This window comes from Rhinopithecus roxellana, chromosome 12, assembly GCF_007565055.1.
Source record: "Rhinopithecus roxellana isolate Shanxi Qingling chromosome 12, ASM756505v1, whole genome shotgun sequence".
NCBI classification, from domain to species: Eukaryota; Metazoa; Chordata; class Mammalia; order Primates; family Cercopithecidae; genus Rhinopithecus; species Rhinopithecus roxellana.
The window spans coordinates 31,687,643-31,703,908 of NC_044560.1; the positions used below are offsets into that span (position 1 = coordinate 31,687,643).

The following is a 16,266-nucleotide window of genomic DNA, read 5'->3' on the forward strand; positions in this document are numbered from 1 at the left end:
CTCGGGAGGCTGAGGCAGGAGAATAGCGTAAACCCGGGAGGCGGAGCTTGCAGTGAGCTGAGATCTGGCCACTGCACTCCAGCCTGGGTGGCAGAGGGAGACTCCGTCTCAAAAAATAAATTAAAATAAAATAAAATAAAATAAATAAATAAAATAAATAAAATAAAATAAAATAAAATAAAATTTCATTAATACATCTCTCAATCCAAGACAAATCAAGTGCAAGGCAAAGAGTAAGTATAGACTGACCAGATGTTAGATCACAAATGTAAGTTCACTAATTTCCAAAGTTTAAAAATAACACAATATAGCAAAACTGTAAATTATATTATTGGTGAAGTGGGGACCTACTTTACTGGAGGTCTTCAACATAATCGATAGAGGCTGAGGTCCCCTTACGTCACAGGGATGGAGACTCCTCCACAACACTGAGGCCAAGACACTACACCACTGTATTAGTTTTCTACTGCCACGAGGTAGTGGCTTAAAATAATACAAATCTATTATCATATTGTTCAGTAGAAGTCTGAGTTGGGTCTTACTAGGCTAAAATCAAGGTGTTGGTAGGGGTGTGTTCCTTTCTGGAAGCTCCAGGGGAGAATTCGTTTTCTTAATGTTTTCCAGCTTCTAGAGGCTACCAACATTCCTTGGCTCAAGGCCCACTTCCTCTATCTAGCCAGCAATGTGGCATCTCTCTGACCATTCTTCTGCGGTCACACCTCCCTCTGACTTTAAACTTAGCCAGGAAAGGTTCACTGACTTTAAGGACCCATGTGATTATATTGGTCCAACAAGGTAATCGCCCCCATTTCAAGGTTCTTAATCCCCTTTGCAAAGTCATTTTTGCCATATAAGGTACCATAGTCCTAGTTTCCAGGGATTAGGAAGTAAACATTGGTTGCAGGGCCATCATTCTGCCTACCTTGACCACTTTTATGGCTTCTGTCTTAAACTTCCTTCTGAGAGATACTCAGTGAAGGAAATAATGTATACAGTGCTCCATTTCCAAGATAAAGTGCCTTGAATCAGCTTAGGTAAGCAAACCACAGAAGAAACCGGATATACTAGGCCCCTGCTTGGATAGATGATGCCTACTTGTCAGCCTCCCGCTTTCTCCCTTTCCCCCACTTAGTTGCCTTCACCCAAACCAAAGTTTAGTCTAAGATGTAAGTTTGCTAACCTGCAAAATAGCTCTTTTTGTCTGCTCTTACCAGCCTGCAGCTACTTAGGTCAAATACCTGAAGAGTCAAATACCTGAAGAGCCCCTGAACTAACTAGGGTTGCAATGCATTGTGGGCTGCAACCAAATGCAGCAAGACAAGCCTTAAAAAAAAAAACACACACACACCTGGCCGGGTGCTCATGCCTGTAATCCCAGCACTTTGGCAGGCTGAGGTGGGCGGATCACGAAGGCAAGAGATGGAGAACATCCTGGCCAACATGGTGAAACCCCGTCTTTACTAAAAATACAAAACTTAGCTGGGCGTGGTGGCACGCGCCAGTAGGCCCAGCTACTCGGGAGGCTGAGGCAGGAGAATCGCGTGAACCTGGGAGGCAGAGGTTGCAGTGAGCCGAGATTGCACCAAAACAAAAAACAAAACACCTGAAGCCGCTACCCAACAATCAATAGGCAACGCCCGGGAAGATTTTGACCCCATAGTACTCAGCCTATGAGGAACCAGGGGAGGAACCTGTGCACTAGGGGATAAATTGCTTGTTGAAACTGTTGGGTGTGCCTATCAGACACCGATCTTTTTTTTTTTTTTTTTTTTTTTTTTTTTTTTTTTTTTTTTGAGGCGGAGTCTCGCTCTGTCGCCCGGGCTGGAGTGCAGTGGCCGGATCTCAGCTCACTGCAAGCTCCGCCTCCCGGGTTTACGCCATTCTCCTGCCTCAGCCTCCCGAGTAGCTGGGACTACAGGCGCCCGCCACCTCGCCCGGCTAGATTTTTTGTATTTTTAGTAGAGACGGGGTTTCACCGTGTTAGCCAGGATGGTCTCGATCTCCTGACCTCGTGATCCGCCCGTCTCGGCCTCCCAAAGTGCTGGGATTACAGGCTTGAGCCACCGCGCCCGGCCTCAGACACCGATCTTACATAGACCATCATTAAAAGTCTCACTTTCGCTGTTCTCCGGGTCTCTGAGTCCATTCTTTGGGACGGGTAAGTTTATTTCTCACATTCAAGAAATCATCTTTCACTACCCCAATGCTATCTCTGCAAAACTGACTTGAATCCAGCCAGAATAAGTGTCAATCCAACCTTGTATTTATATTTATCTACTATAAGAAGACCCGAATTTCTAGTCAACTGTCTTTTCAGACACTGTACTCCATCAAGTCCCATTTGTCCCCTTTTCTCATTCTTCCCAACTCTCAACACTTCGTGTATGCCTTCATAATGGAATTCATAATTCATTAACAACCAATCCCTCTTTTATCTTCAACCACTTCCGTGAACACGCCCTAACATTCTGAGTCTAACAGAAACCAGGCTCTATCTAGAGGACTTTGCAGCCCTCTCAACATTTCCCCGGCTACAGCCTCTTAGCAGTGTGTCTGAAAATGGAACAGATGGCTGGCCTCCCTGTTGTTCATTACTTTCAGACCCTTCTCCCTCCTCCACAAACTCTAGTTTTGAATTTCCTGCCATGAGATTATATATAACTCACCACATGTCACTTTTGTTGACCTCTACCAAACACAGGCTATTTCCCCCCATATCTGAAATATTGAGTTCATGATTTACTCTCTGCAGCGCGATTATCCTTTTTTATTTTTTAAAATTCTTGCATTTTTAACTACACCCACACAGATGAGCCTTGTTTACCTACCCTTGCCTGGACTTTTTCCCCTCCCATGGCTCATTTCCAACATGTTGATGGGTTGTTTTCCCCAGCCCTTTACACCCACCTGCTGCTCCATTTCTCTGCCCTAATTTACTGAGAAACTTGAACTATGTTGTCTACATTGTCTCCCATTCTCCCCTCCTTCTAGGTTGCCCTATTGGTACTCCAATCCAGCTACCGGCCAGCTCAAAAACTCCCTACACATTCACGAAGGACTATGTCACTCATCGCAAGGTTCAATCCTTTGTTTTTAGCCCCATAGCAGCTATCACCACCTTTACGAACGTAGTCACGCACAACGCGATGCTGTCATAATCACGTTCATACAGTTATATTTAAATAGTCCATTACGGTCACACACAGCGCCCGTCATCGTCGTGTGCGCGTACACGCGTGCGTACGCACACACACACGAGAAGCTCCCGTCGCGTCCCCGCGCCTGCATCAATTTCACTCTCGCACCCACGGCTCCCCCCCATCGCGATCGCTCGCCCCCATGCTCCCTCGCCGGAAAAGTCACCAACTCCAAAGACGTTAGCACCTCACTCCCCTCAGTCCCGGCCTCGGGCCCTGCGGAGTCATTCGGCTTCTGTGTCTCAGAGTCACTCACCCGGCCCTGCGGTCCCTTGATGGTGGAAGGTTCCGCGATCTCCCTATCATCCCTAAAGGGACAGAGGGCTGACAGGAAGTTGCCCGGGGAACGGTGCACTCTGGGAAATGTAGTCCAGAGCCTGGGCAGTTTTGGGACACCGCGGGCACCATTAACCGACCCTGGATTTGAGCCCCATCCCCTCGCTGGGCAAAGACCATCGCCCACACACCGCTCACATCTGCGGCCGAGAACTTCCAGAATTCCAGCCTGCGTTTAGGAAGCTTCAGCGGAGGCCTGCAGGCTGCCCTACCTCTGCAAACGACGCCCAGCCCTGAGAACAGGACAGTAAGCCCAGGCCATCTTAGGCTGGAAGTAACCTTGGCCCCGATGGCCTCTGGGAAATGTAGTCTAGGGGCTGGAACACTGCAGAAATGCCACCGCGGTTATTTTCAGCAGGAGCTCGCTGCATGGGCCTCTGACCCATGTGGCGTGGCGGGAAAGTCCTACAAGACTGTGCCAAGCAAGTGGCTTGTCTGTCCTGTCTCTGCCGGAGCCTCGGCCCGGCTGGGTGGACACCTCTGATTCCACAAGTACCAGCCTGGGATAGAACGAAGGGGGAAATGGTCCATGGGACACAGCTACATGCCCAGCCCTACAGGGGTACCCTGCCTGGGAATCCATGAGAACTCTTCCTAATACCTTATTCCCATCCTCCAATCGCCCTTAAAGTGTTTGGTTTCAATTAATGTTTATAGTCACATTAGTATTGTTTTGTAAATTCTATTCATGCCATTCTTTTTGCTGAAGTACACATTTGCCAGTTTTCATTTGCTTCTCTTTTAGATGTACATCATTTAGATCTACATCTAAACTTTCTGACAGAGGAGTAATTTTTTTCAGTACTTTCAAACTCATCAGATAATTAAAATAGTTTTTTTCTTTTTTTTTATTGTGAAACAGAAAATACTTGAAGTGCATAAAATAAGTTCAGTATAACTCCACACAAGTGTTGGTATCTCAAGAACAAATGCCCATTCTATGTGATCATTTCTTTTTCTTTCTTTTTTTTTGAGACAGGGTCTGGCTTTGTCACCCAGGCTGGAGTACAGTGGCACGATCTAGGCTCATTGCAACCTCTGCCTCCCTGGCTCAAGTGATCCTCCCACCTCAGCCTCCAGAATAGCTGGGACTACAGGTGTGTGCCATCACACTCAGCTAATTTTTATAGAGATGGGGTCTCACCATGTTGGCCAGGCTGGTCTCGAACTCCTGGGCTCAAGTGATCCTCCCACATAGGCCTCACAAAGTACTGGGATTACAGGCGTGAGCCATTACACCCAGCCTGTGTGATCATTTCTGATACCCAGCTCCAGGTCCAGCTGACCTTTAGGGTATTAATATCTTGGCTCTTTAATAGTTTTAATCTCTCACCTGGACACGGTGGCTCATGCCTGCAATCCCAGCACTTTGGGAGGCTGAGGCGGGTGGATCACCTGAGGTCAGGAGTTTGAGACCAGCCTGGCCCACATGGTAAAACCCTGTCCCTATTAATAATACAAAAATTAGCTAGGCATGGTGGTGTATGCCTGTAATCCCAGCTACTCCAGATGCTGAGGCAGGAGAATCGCTTGAACCCGGGAGGCAGGGGTTGCAGTGAGCTGAGATCATGCCGTTGCACTCCTGCCTGGGCGACAAGAATGCAACTCCATCTCAAAAAAAGAAAAAAAGTTTTAATCTATGAAATGTATATAAATGCAATCAAATCGTACAAATTTTCTGTCTTGATAAGTTTTTAAACTCCTAACTGGATTAACTGAAAACCCCATAGTAAAGGCCTTACAGAAAGAAAGGTATGCCCATCCAGCCATCAAGTCATTTTCCTGTTACTACTGGCAGGGGACCCCAAGACCAACCCCTACATCCCCAAGCTTTGATGATTCACTGGGAGGCTCACAGTGAAATGATACAAAAGAAAATCAGTAACGAGAAAAGCACATGGGGCAAAGTCCAGGGGAAACCAGGTGCACACTGCGAAGGGTTCTTTCCCAGTAGATTTATATGGGATTTATTTGTTCCCCAGCAGTGAGTTGTGACAATACATGTGAGATGATACCAACCAGGGAAGTTCATTACAGACTCAGTGTCCTATGTTTTTATTGGAGGCTAGTCACATAGGCAGTCTGTGCCTAAGACATAACAGAATTTCAGATTCCCAGAAGGAAAGCAGGTGTTTAGCATAAACCATACTGTTTGTACAAAGAGTTCAGGCATAGTAAGCCACTTATCAGGAAGGTGGGAACCAATCTGCAATTCAAGTTCTAGATGCAAGCCAAAGATTAACCTCATATCAGGCCTTTCTAAAGATAAGTAGTCTCGGGCCTGCTATATTAATTAGTTTCTGCTCACTATTGTCCTAAAGATGTATAGTTTTCAACAACAACATCAAATTAGGCCGGGTGCGGTGGCTCAAGCCTGTAATCCCAGCACTTTGGGAGGCCGAGACGGGTGGATCACGAGGTCAGGAGATCGAGACCATCCTGGCTAACACAGTGAAACCCCATCTCTACTAAAAAAATACAAAAACCTAGCCAGGCAAGGTGGCAGGCACCTGTAGTCCCAGTTACTCAGGAGGCTGAGGCAGGAGAATGGCGTAAACCCGGAAGGCGGAGCTTGCAGTGAGCTGAGATCGGGCCACTGCACTCCAGCCTGGGCGTCAGAGTGAGACTCTGTCTCAAAAGAAAAAAAACCATCAAATTACAAGACACATGAAAAGGCAAGAAAAGTCATGACACGCTCAAGACATAAAAGCAAAAAGCAAAAAGAAACAAACAGAGGTAGACTCAGATAGGATTTCCCCAGGCGTTTGAGGCTGCAGTGAACTGTGATTGCACCACTGCACTCTAGCCTGGGCAACAAAGCAAAACCATATCTCAAAAATTAAAAGAAAAGAAAACAAAAAGATATGATGTAGATGTTGGAACTATCTAAAAAGGAATTTAAAATAACTATTATTAACATTCTAAAAGCTTTACCAGGATGTTTTTCAACCAGAGGTGATTTTGTTCTCCAGGAGATATATGGCAGAGTATGGAGAAGTTTTTGGTAGTCATAACTGGAGAGGTGCAATTTGCATTTAGAGGACAGAGGTCAGGGATGCTACTAAATACACAGGATAGCTCACCACAACAAAGAATTATCCAGCCCCAAATCATGGTCCAAGGTTGAGATGCCCTAAGTAATCAAGACAGTGTGTTTTGGTGAAGGATAGAAAGATAGATTAATGGAAGCAACAGGCTGGGCATGGTGGCTCACGCATGTAATCCCAGCACTGTGGGATGAGTTCACCATTTGTGGACAGTAAATACTTACATAGCCTCTGTGTTCTAACTGCATTTCCTTAGATTCTTTTTTTTTTTTTTTGAGACGGAGTCTCGCTCTGTCGCCCAGGGTAGAGCGCAGTGGCCGGATCTCAGGTCACTGCAAGCTCCGCCTCCCGGGTTTACGCCATTCTCCTGCCTCAGCCTCCCGAGTAGCTGGGACTACAGGTGCCCGCCACCTCGCCCGGCTAGTTTTTTGTATTTTTTTTAGTAGAGACGGGGTTTCACTGTGTTAGCCAGGATGGTCTCGATCTCCTGACCTCGTGATCCACCCGTCTCGGCCTCCCAAAGTGCTGGGATTACAGGCTTGAGCCACCGCGCCCAGCCCCTTAGATTCTTTATTAGTCTGTTTGGCACTCATTCATCAAGGGGCCAATTATATTAACTATATTTTCTTATTTTCTGTATTCTTGATGCTCTGGCATTTGGGGACCTTACAAAAAAACAGGGAGAGGCTGCTCCTCTCAGGCTAATTCCTAAAGATAATCACAATTTTCCAGTGATCACAGCTTACATATGCAAACCAACCTGAGTCTATACCTCTCTGATATTGTCATGTAATAAGAAATATATATTTTGGTCTTCATCCATGTCCATGGTTCTTGGCTCATGCATCCTAAAGCCCTCGTAGTTTCCTAAACAGAGTATTTTCTGTTAAAACACTTGTTCTTAGCCGGGTTTGGTGGCTCATGCCTGTAATCCCAGCACTTTGAGAGGCCAAGGCGGGCGAATCACGAGGTCAGGAGTTCGAGACCAGCCTGGCCAACATGGTGAAACCCTGTCTCTACTAAAAATACAAAAATTAGCTGGGTGTGGTGATGCACATCTGTAATCCTAGCTACTCAGGAGGCTGAGGCAGAATTGCTTGAACCTGGGAGGCAGTGGTAGAAGTGAGCTGAGATTGCGTCACTGCACTCCAGCCTGGGCGACAGAGTAAGACTCTGTCTTGGGAAGAAACAAAACAAAACAAAAACACTTGTTCTTTTGTCCTTGGTTATGTTCTGAATGTGTCCCCAAAATTCATATATTGAAACTTAATTGCCAATGTGTTAGATTAAGAAGTGGAGCCCTTCACACCTGTAATCCCAGCACTTTGGGAGGCCAAGGCGGGCAGATCACCTGAGGTCAGGAGTTTGAGACCAGCCTGGCTAACACGGTGAAACCCCGTCTCTACTAAAAAATACAAAAAACTAGCCTGGCGAGGTGGCGGGCGCCTGTAGTCCCAGCTACTTGGGAGGCTGAGGCAGGAGAATGGCGTAAACCCGGGAGGCGGAGCTTGCAGTGAGCTGAGATCCGGCCACTGCACTCCAGTCCGGGCGACAGAGCGAGACTCCGTCTCAAAAAAAAAAAAAACAAAAAAAAAACAAAAAAAAAACAAAAAAAAAAAAAACAAAAATTAGCCGGGCTTAGTGGCATGTGCCTGTAATCCCAGCTACTCTGGAGACTGAGACAGGGGAATCACTTGAACCGGGGAGGCAGAGGTTGCAGCAAGCCAAGATCATGCCATTGTGTACTCCAGCCTGGGTGACAGAGAGAGACTCTGTCTCAAAAAAAAAGAAGTGGAGTCCTTAGGAGGTGATTAGATTATGAGGGAAGAGCCTACATAGATGGAATTGGTACTTTAAAAAAAAGGATTGAGGAGGCCAGGCGTGGTGGCTCACGCCTGTAATCCCAGCACTTTGGAAGGCCAAGGCAGGTGCATCATGAGGTCAGGAGATGGACACCATCCTGGCCAACACAGTGAAACCCCGTCTCTAATAAAAATACAAAAAATTAGCCGGGCACGGTGGCGGGCACCTGTAGTCCCAGCTCCTCAGGAGGCTGAGGCAGGAGAATGGCGTGAACCCGGGAGGTGGAGCTTGCAGCCAGCCGAGATTGTGCCACTGCACTCCAGTCTGGGCGACAGAGCCAGACTGTCTCAAAAAAAAAAAAAAAAAAACGGATTGAGGGAATGAGTCCAGCCCTTCAGTACCTTCTGACAAGTGGGGACACAGCATTCCTCCCTTCTGGAGGATGCAGCAACAAGGTCCCATCTTGGAAGCAGAGATCAGACCTAGCAGACACCAATCCTGGTGGCATCTCGATCTTGAACTTCCCAACCTCCAGAACTGTGGGAAATAATTTTCCATTATTTACAAATTACTTAGTCTCAGGTATTTTGCTATAGAAGTACTAAGGGACTGAGACACTTCAGTTCCTGAAATAGCACCAGAGTAATAAATGTGAAAGATGTCTTTATTGTTCATAACCAACCCCTTTCAACCATAAGTGAGTTAATGAGGTGATGTTGGTAAAGCCCCTACATAACCATAGGATAGGGCAACCAAACATGTGATGAGAAGGTTGGAAAGTTCTGCCCTACCCGGTGACTTCTGGGGAAAGGAAAAGGGTTGAAGGTTGAACTCATCATCAATCGCTGCTGATTTAATTAATCATGCCTACGTAACGAAGCCTCCATAAAAACACAAAGGGCTGTGTTCAAACAGCTTATTTCCCAGACCTCCCACAGGCATTTTATTTTTCTGTTCTTTAGGAGACATTGGTGGGGTAAACATACACAAATGTGATTGCCTCATTCAACCAAGAGTCTTAGCCACAATTAAAAGATGTTCAGACGGAGATTCACAGGAATGTGACGCTGGAGAACTAGAGCAACAGAGCCACATTGGGTATAGATCGCTTCCCTGTATAGTCCAAATTTTGTTGTTTTTGTTTCTTGGGTCTTTGTTTGTTTTGTTTTAAGGAGTGGAGAGTTTAATAGGCAAGAAGGAAGGGAGAAGACAGTAGGAAGAAGTTCCCCCATACAGAGATGGGGTGTGGGGGTGGGGGGGGGCTGCAATCTCAGTTCACAGCAACCTCTGCCTCCCAGGTTCAAGCCATTCTCCTGCCTCAGCCTCCCTAGCAGCTGGGATTACAGGCACACACCACCATGCCCGGCTAATTTTGTATTTTTAGTAGAGACGGGATTTCGCCATATTGGCCAGGCTGGTCTCGAACTCCTGGTCTCAAGTGATCCACCCACCTCGGTTTCCCAAAGTGCTGGGATTACAGGCGTGAGCCACTGCACTCATGCTGTTTGTTTTTTTTCTTTTTTTTTTTTTTGTAGAGAGTATGCTGTTCAGGCTGGTCTCAAACTCCTGGGCTCAAGTGATCATCCTGCCTCAGCCTTCCAAAGTGCTTGGGATCACTAGGCATGAACCACCATGCCCAGCCTTTCCTGCCATTGTGATGAAGGGGTGGCCTGCCCCTCCACACTTGTGGGTGTTTCTCGTTAGGTGGAACGAGAGACTTGAGAAAAGAAATAAGACACAAAGTATAGAGAAAGAAAAGTGGGGCCTAGGAGACCAGCGCTCAGCTTACAGAGGACCCACGCCACCACCGGTCTCTGAGTTCCCTTAGTATTTATTGATAATTATCTTTACCATCTTAAAGATAAGGGAGTGGCAGGACAATAGGATCATTGTAGGGAGGAAATCAGCAGTAAGACATATGAACAAAAATCCCTGTGACATGAAGAAGTTTAAAGGAAAATGCTGTGCCTTGAGATGCATATGCAAACTCTTCATAAACCTTTTAGCAGCATCGCTCCAGCAAGTCCCACCTTATTCCTAAAGGCGGTTTTCTCCTTGCTTAGTAAACAAAGCATACAATCGGGTTTTACACCGAGATGTTCTGTTGCCCAGGGACGGGCAGGGTTTTTAACCAGCAAGCTGCCTTCAGGCACTTGTTTAATAAAGACACATCCTGCACAGCCCAAAATCCATTAAACCTTGAGTCACCACAGCACATGTCTCTTGCAAGGACAAGGTTGGGAGTAGGGTCACAGATTAACAGCATCTCAAATACAGAACCAAATGGAGTCTCTTATGTCTACTTCCTTCTATATAGACACAGTAACAGGCTGATCTCTCTTTCTTTTCCCCACAGTTAAAAGCTTCAGGATTAGATTTTACATCAGCATTTCCTGTTGTCATATACTTCCCGCCATCATATTTCAGCAACCTCTACCACCTCCCAAAGTTTCTAGCTTAAAAAATTATTGATTTCCTCCTAGTTCCCCTTTCTGTCAGTTTTTTAATTTTATATTTGTTTTCAAATGAGTCATCACATTGATTTTAAAAATTTAAATAAGATTATAGTGAAAAAAGGAAGTTTCCCTTTCACAATTTATCTTCCTCATATGCATAATGACGGGTTTTTTTTAAAAAAACTACTTTGAGTACTCATACTGATTTTGTATTCCAGTTCAGAAGAAATGTCTGAATGTTAAATGTTTACATAAAAATGCTATTTTATTATATCAGTAATGGAGCTTCCCCCCTTTGAAATTGCTGCTCCAGGAAGATACAAACTTATCACAATTTAAAGAGAAAATGAGACTTGGAGGTTCAGATTCCTCCACAGTCACAGTATCAGCTACCCATGCAGTGATCCACATTTAGGTGATTACACACACTCATACACAGATCCATACACGATCTTGCCCCCAACCTCCACACACTCCATATGACCTCCCCACCCGCAAAGCTGCACACATCTTGACCTCACCTCTCTCACACACACACCAATCTTACTGGCACGCGGTTTCTTTCACTCAACTACCCAGACACCCCTCATCTCACCAGCACAAGCAGTCCCACCGCAGTCTTACACACACTCGAGCCTTCCTTTGCCCAGTCTCGCATGCGTGACTAGGATCGCGGATTTGTCCCCTTCCGACTCCCCATCCTGGTTCGGTCTCAGACGCTCAGGTCCCATACTGCGGTGCACTCTCCTGGCTCCTCCACATGCTACGCAGCTGGCCGCCTCAAGAGCCTCTGCGTGCTTCCAGCATTTAGTGGAATTCCGAGCAGCCTCCGGGGCACAGTCTAGTCACTGCGGCCAGACTCCCGCCTCAGGACCCAGAGGACGCAGCCCACTTAGGCTGGGCCCATCCAGTCTCCGGCAAGGCTTGGACTACGTTTCCCAGGAGACCTTGCGGTCCAGTATGTCTCCCGGGGAGGGGCGGAAGCCAGGGAGCCGCCTTCTGAGGCTGGGCGGGGTGAAAGAAAACTTGCTCCAGAGGAGTTAAACAGGCAAGAAGGACTTGGTTAAAGACTATTGCAATAGTCAACTTCCAATACAACAGCAGCTGGAGATTTATTTATTTATTTATTTATTTTTGAGACGGAGTCTCGCTCTGTCGCCCAGGCTGGAGTGCAGTGGCCGGATCTCAGCTCACTGCAAGCTCCGCCTCCTGGGTTTACGCCATTCTCTCGCCTCAGCCTCCCGAGTAGCTGGGACTATAGGCGCCCGCCATCTCGCCCGGCTAATTTTTTTGTATTTTTTTAGTAGAGACGGGGTTTCACCGTGTTAGCCAGGATGGTCTCGATCTCCTGACCTCGTGATCCGCCCGTCTCGGCCTCCCAAAGTGCTGGGATTACAGGCTTGAGCCACCGCGCCCGGCCTGGAGATTTATAACTAACGGGCTGGGTGAAGGAATTAAAGCATGGTAAATTACTAAGAGGAACTCAAGTATCAAGGGTGGGGGGATTGTTGCTAAACTAGCTTAGCTGGATTCTTGCTGAAGTGGAGTTCGCAGGCTATGGAGGAGGTCTGGCCAACCAAAAAGGACTCAGAGGAGCCTGACTAAAGCTTAGTCTAGGGAGTCCTTGTCAGGTGAGACTCCCGGAAGGCTCCAATGGGCAGCTCACCTCACATATTTAGTTTTGTTGGTGCCAGATTCCGCGCCACGGGAATCGGGATGGCTGGGCTGTGTAGCTTTCGGCAACTTGTCGCTTTCTGGACTACACTTCCCAGAAGCCTCTAGGCTCAGGGCTCTCTCCCGCGATAACTAGATTGTCTCTTGAGGAGTGGGCGGGATCTTCCCCAGGTTTGGGCTAGCGGCCTTGGGGCTTTGTGAGGTAGCTGGGCTCGACTTGTTTGTATTCCAGTGGAGTGGAGCTGACCCTACCCGAACAGGCGTAAGTGAGGCTGCTCGGAGCCTGGGGCGACAGGAACTCCCGACCTGTGTGGGCTGCGTGGGGAGCAGGCTAAGGAGCGATTGTGAGGAGTGTGTACAGTTGTGACTGGGGGTGTCTCTGGTGGGCGTGTATCTGTGCGACCGTGTATGGAACTGTGAGGGCGGGGAGGACTTTTTGTTTATGTTTGTGCGGGTGTGAGTGGAGTTTAATTGTGACCGGGTTGGGCACTGTGTTTGCGAGTGTGAGGTTCCTGGACCGCGGTTGTGACTGTGTGTCCCCTTGGCGTGTGTGTGTGTTTATTACTATTTGCGTAACTGTGTGTAGTATACCTTAATTGTGAGGTTTGTGGCTGCTTCCTTGTGTGTGCGCGCGCGCGCGCGTGTTGGTGATATTGTTGATGTAGGGTGCGTGTGACATTGTTGTCATTGCGATCCCAAGGTATATGTCACTGGGAGTTTGAGTGAGATATGTCCACGGATTCTGCAGTTGTGTCCGTGTCTGCCCCCGTGGTGTGTGTGTGTGGTTGTGTGACCATGTGCAGCCTGTTGTATTTAGGTTTGGGGTGCCTGTGACGTTTATGTCCCCATGGTGTGAGTGAGTTTGTGTGACTATGTGTCCAGATAGCCAATGTAGGTATGGGGAGTCTCTGTCTTTGTGACTTCAGCCACTGGAGACCTCTGTGAGCTCAGAAACAGATTCTGCCCAGAATGGCATTGACCCAGCCCGGATTGAGCAGGACGTCCTAGACTTCTTTGACTTTACTCTGTAGGTGGTGGGCAGTAGGGGCTGAGCCAAGATAACTTCTGACATAGTCAAACCGGATCTCTCAGAAGAACCTGATGTTTCCTGACTCCTTTCTCCTTACTTAGCTCTGCCCTGCTTGGATAGAGACCTCCGGAGAGGAGTAAAGAATGACTGTTGAACATCCTCAAGGCACCTGCAAGGTAGCTCGTCCTTTCCTCTTGTTTCCTGAAATCTCTTTTTCTTTGTCAGGACATAGTTGCTTTCCTTCTCTTGAAAATTCTTGCTTATCAGATGACCTGATCCCTGGAATTTCCCTTTTGAGAAAATGTGGTGTCTTCAAACCCCACCTCCCACACGTGATTTTCTCTTACTAATTTGTCAGACAATTTTAATTTTTCTTTTTTTTCTCTCTTTCTTTTATTTTTATTTTTTATTTTTTTGAGACAGAATCTGGCTCTGTCGCCCAGGCTGGAATGCAGTGGCGCGATCTTGGCTCACTACAGCTTCCACCTCCCGGACTCAAGCAATTCTCTTGTCTCAGCCTCCCGAGTGGCTGGAATTACAGGCATATGCCACCAAGCCCGGCTAATTTTTCTATTTTTAGTAGAGACAGAGTTTCACCATGTTGCCCAGGCTGGTCTCACACTCCTGGGCACAATCTATCCGCCTGCCTAAACCTCCCAAAGTGCTGGGATTACAGGTGTGAGCCACCTCACTCGGTTTTAATTTTTCTTTATGCTATCTTCTTAAAAAATGTGATTTCTTTCAGATTATAAAAGTAAAACATGATTGTTTTAAATAATTTCAAAAGTACAGAAATCCCTGATGTAGAAAATTTATATATGCACATAAAACATAATTGAATTCATGCAGCATTTGCCATTTTATAGCCTACATTTTCACATAAAATTAAATATTTTCCCACATAGTATATTTTGAAAATATTTTTAGAGATGCATAACATTTATTTGAATGCCAACGGCTTTTTTCTTCAAATTTGGTAAAGAAATGGGACCCACTTGTGCAGTTTAATAAGTAAAACACCCACTTGTTCACCTTAACAAGTAAAATACCAACTTGCACAGTTTAACAAGTAATTATAAAGATCCATGTAAGGGGTACCCAGATCAATAACTAGAATACATCCATCAATGAAGAAGCCTCTACTGTACTCCTCCACAGTCACAAACAACACTGTGCTTCTGTGATAATAACCACTGTGGTCATTTCTTTGCCCTTCATTAGAGCTTTAGTACCTATGAATTAATCCCAAAGCCATAGAAGTGCAATTTTTGTTTGTTTTCTAACTTTGTATGAATTGACATTCTTTTGTTTCTTTTTTTCACAAAAGACTACATAATAAAAGTGACAGTTCATTTTTTTTTTTTTTTTTTTTTGAGACAGAGTCTTGCCCTGTCACCCAGGCTGGAATGCAGTGGCTACAATCTCTGGCTCTTGGGTTCACACGATTCTCCTCACTCAGCCTCCAGAGTAGCTGGGATTACAGGCGCGTGCCACCACACCCAGCTAACTTGTGTATTTTTAGTAGGGACTGGGTTTTGCCATGTTGGCCAGGCTGGTCTCGAACTCCTGACCTCCGGTGATCCACCCTCCTCAGCCTCCCAAAATGCTGGGATTATAGGCAAGAGCCACTGCACCCAGCCAACAGTTCATTTTTTATTGCTATATGTATACTATCCCATTGTATGGGCATATTATAATTTACTTATCCTTCTACTCTTTTTTGTTTGTTTTTGAGACGGATTCTTGCTCTGTTGCCCAGGCTGGAGTGCAATGGCACGATCTTGGCTCACTGCAACCTCCGCCTCCTGAGTTCAAGTGATTCTCCTCCCTCAGCCTCCCAAGTAGCTGGGATTACAGGTGTGTATCACCAGGCCTGGCTAATTTTTGTATTTTTAGTAAAGATGGGGTTTTACCATGTTGGCCAGGCTGGTCTTGAACTCCTGACCTCAGGTGATCCGCCTGCCTCAGCATCCCAAAGTGCTGAGATTACAGGCATGAGCCACTGTCCTGGCCTTATCCTTCTACTCTGGATGGACATTTATCTTGTCATTTTTGGCTACTACAGGCAGTGTGACTATGATCATTTTGTGTGCATATTTTGGTACACACTTGCTTGCATTTCTGTGGTGTATATACCTAGCGATTAAATTGCTAATACTGGCTGGACACAGTGGCTCATGCCTGTAATCCCAGCACTCTGGGGGACCAAGGCAGGCAGATCAAGAGGTCAAGAGATCAAGGCCATCCTGGCCAACATGGTGAAACCCCATCTCAACTAAAAATACAAAAGTTAGCTGGGCGTGTTGGCATGCATCTGTAGTCCCAGCTACTCGGGAGGCTGTGGAGAATCGCTTCAACCCTGGAGGCAGAGGTAGCAGTGAGCCGAGATCATGCCGCTGTCCTCCAGCCTGGTGACAGAGTGAGAAAAAAATATATATATATATTGATAGGTAGGGTTTGTACATCTTCAGTTTTACCAAAGATTGCCAAACTGTTCTCTAAAGATACTGTACTTTTGGCCGGGCGCGGTGGCTCAAGCCTGTAATCCCAGCACTTTGGGAGGCCGAGACGGGCGGATCACGAGGTCAGGAGATCGAGACCATCCTGGCTAAGACGGTGAAACCCCGTCTCTACTAAAAAATACAAAAAACTAGCCGGGCGACGTGGCGGCGCCTGTAGTCCCAGCTACCCGGGAGGCTGAGACAGGAGAATGGCGTGAACCC

At 46.6% G+C, this 16,266-nt stretch overlaps 2 protein-coding genes across 9 annotated transcripts in view; one reads left to right on the forward strand and one right to left on the reverse strand.

The window, feature by feature from the left end:
- The window catches only part of ZNF790 (zinc finger protein 790), a 29,092-nt gene extending 17,350 nt beyond the window's left edge, over positions 1–11,742 (reverse strand). Inside the window, exon 1 of one of the 5 annotated variants that reach the window (XM_030942989.1) lies at positions 3,454–3,733. The gene's annotated coding sequence lies outside the window, so the exon portion shown is untranslated. The other 4 variants (XM_010385671.2, XM_030942988.1, XM_030942986.1 and 1 more) reach the window with 4 other exon arrangements.
- Positions 11,743–12,185: 443 nt separating this feature from the next.
- ZNF345 (zinc finger protein 345) overlaps positions 12,186–16,266 on the forward strand; it is a 33,067-nt gene continuing 28,986 nt past the window's right edge. For 2 of the 4 annotated variants that reach the window (XM_030942991.1, XM_030942990.1), the window contains exons 1-2: positions 12,669–12,775; positions 13,645–13,719. The gene's annotated coding sequence lies outside the window, so the exon portion shown is untranslated. Of the gene's footprint in view, positions 12,304–12,336; positions 12,471–12,668; positions 12,776–13,644; positions 13,720–16,266 lie in introns of those variants that run through there. The other 2 variants (XM_030942993.1, XM_030942992.1) reach the window with 2 other exon arrangements.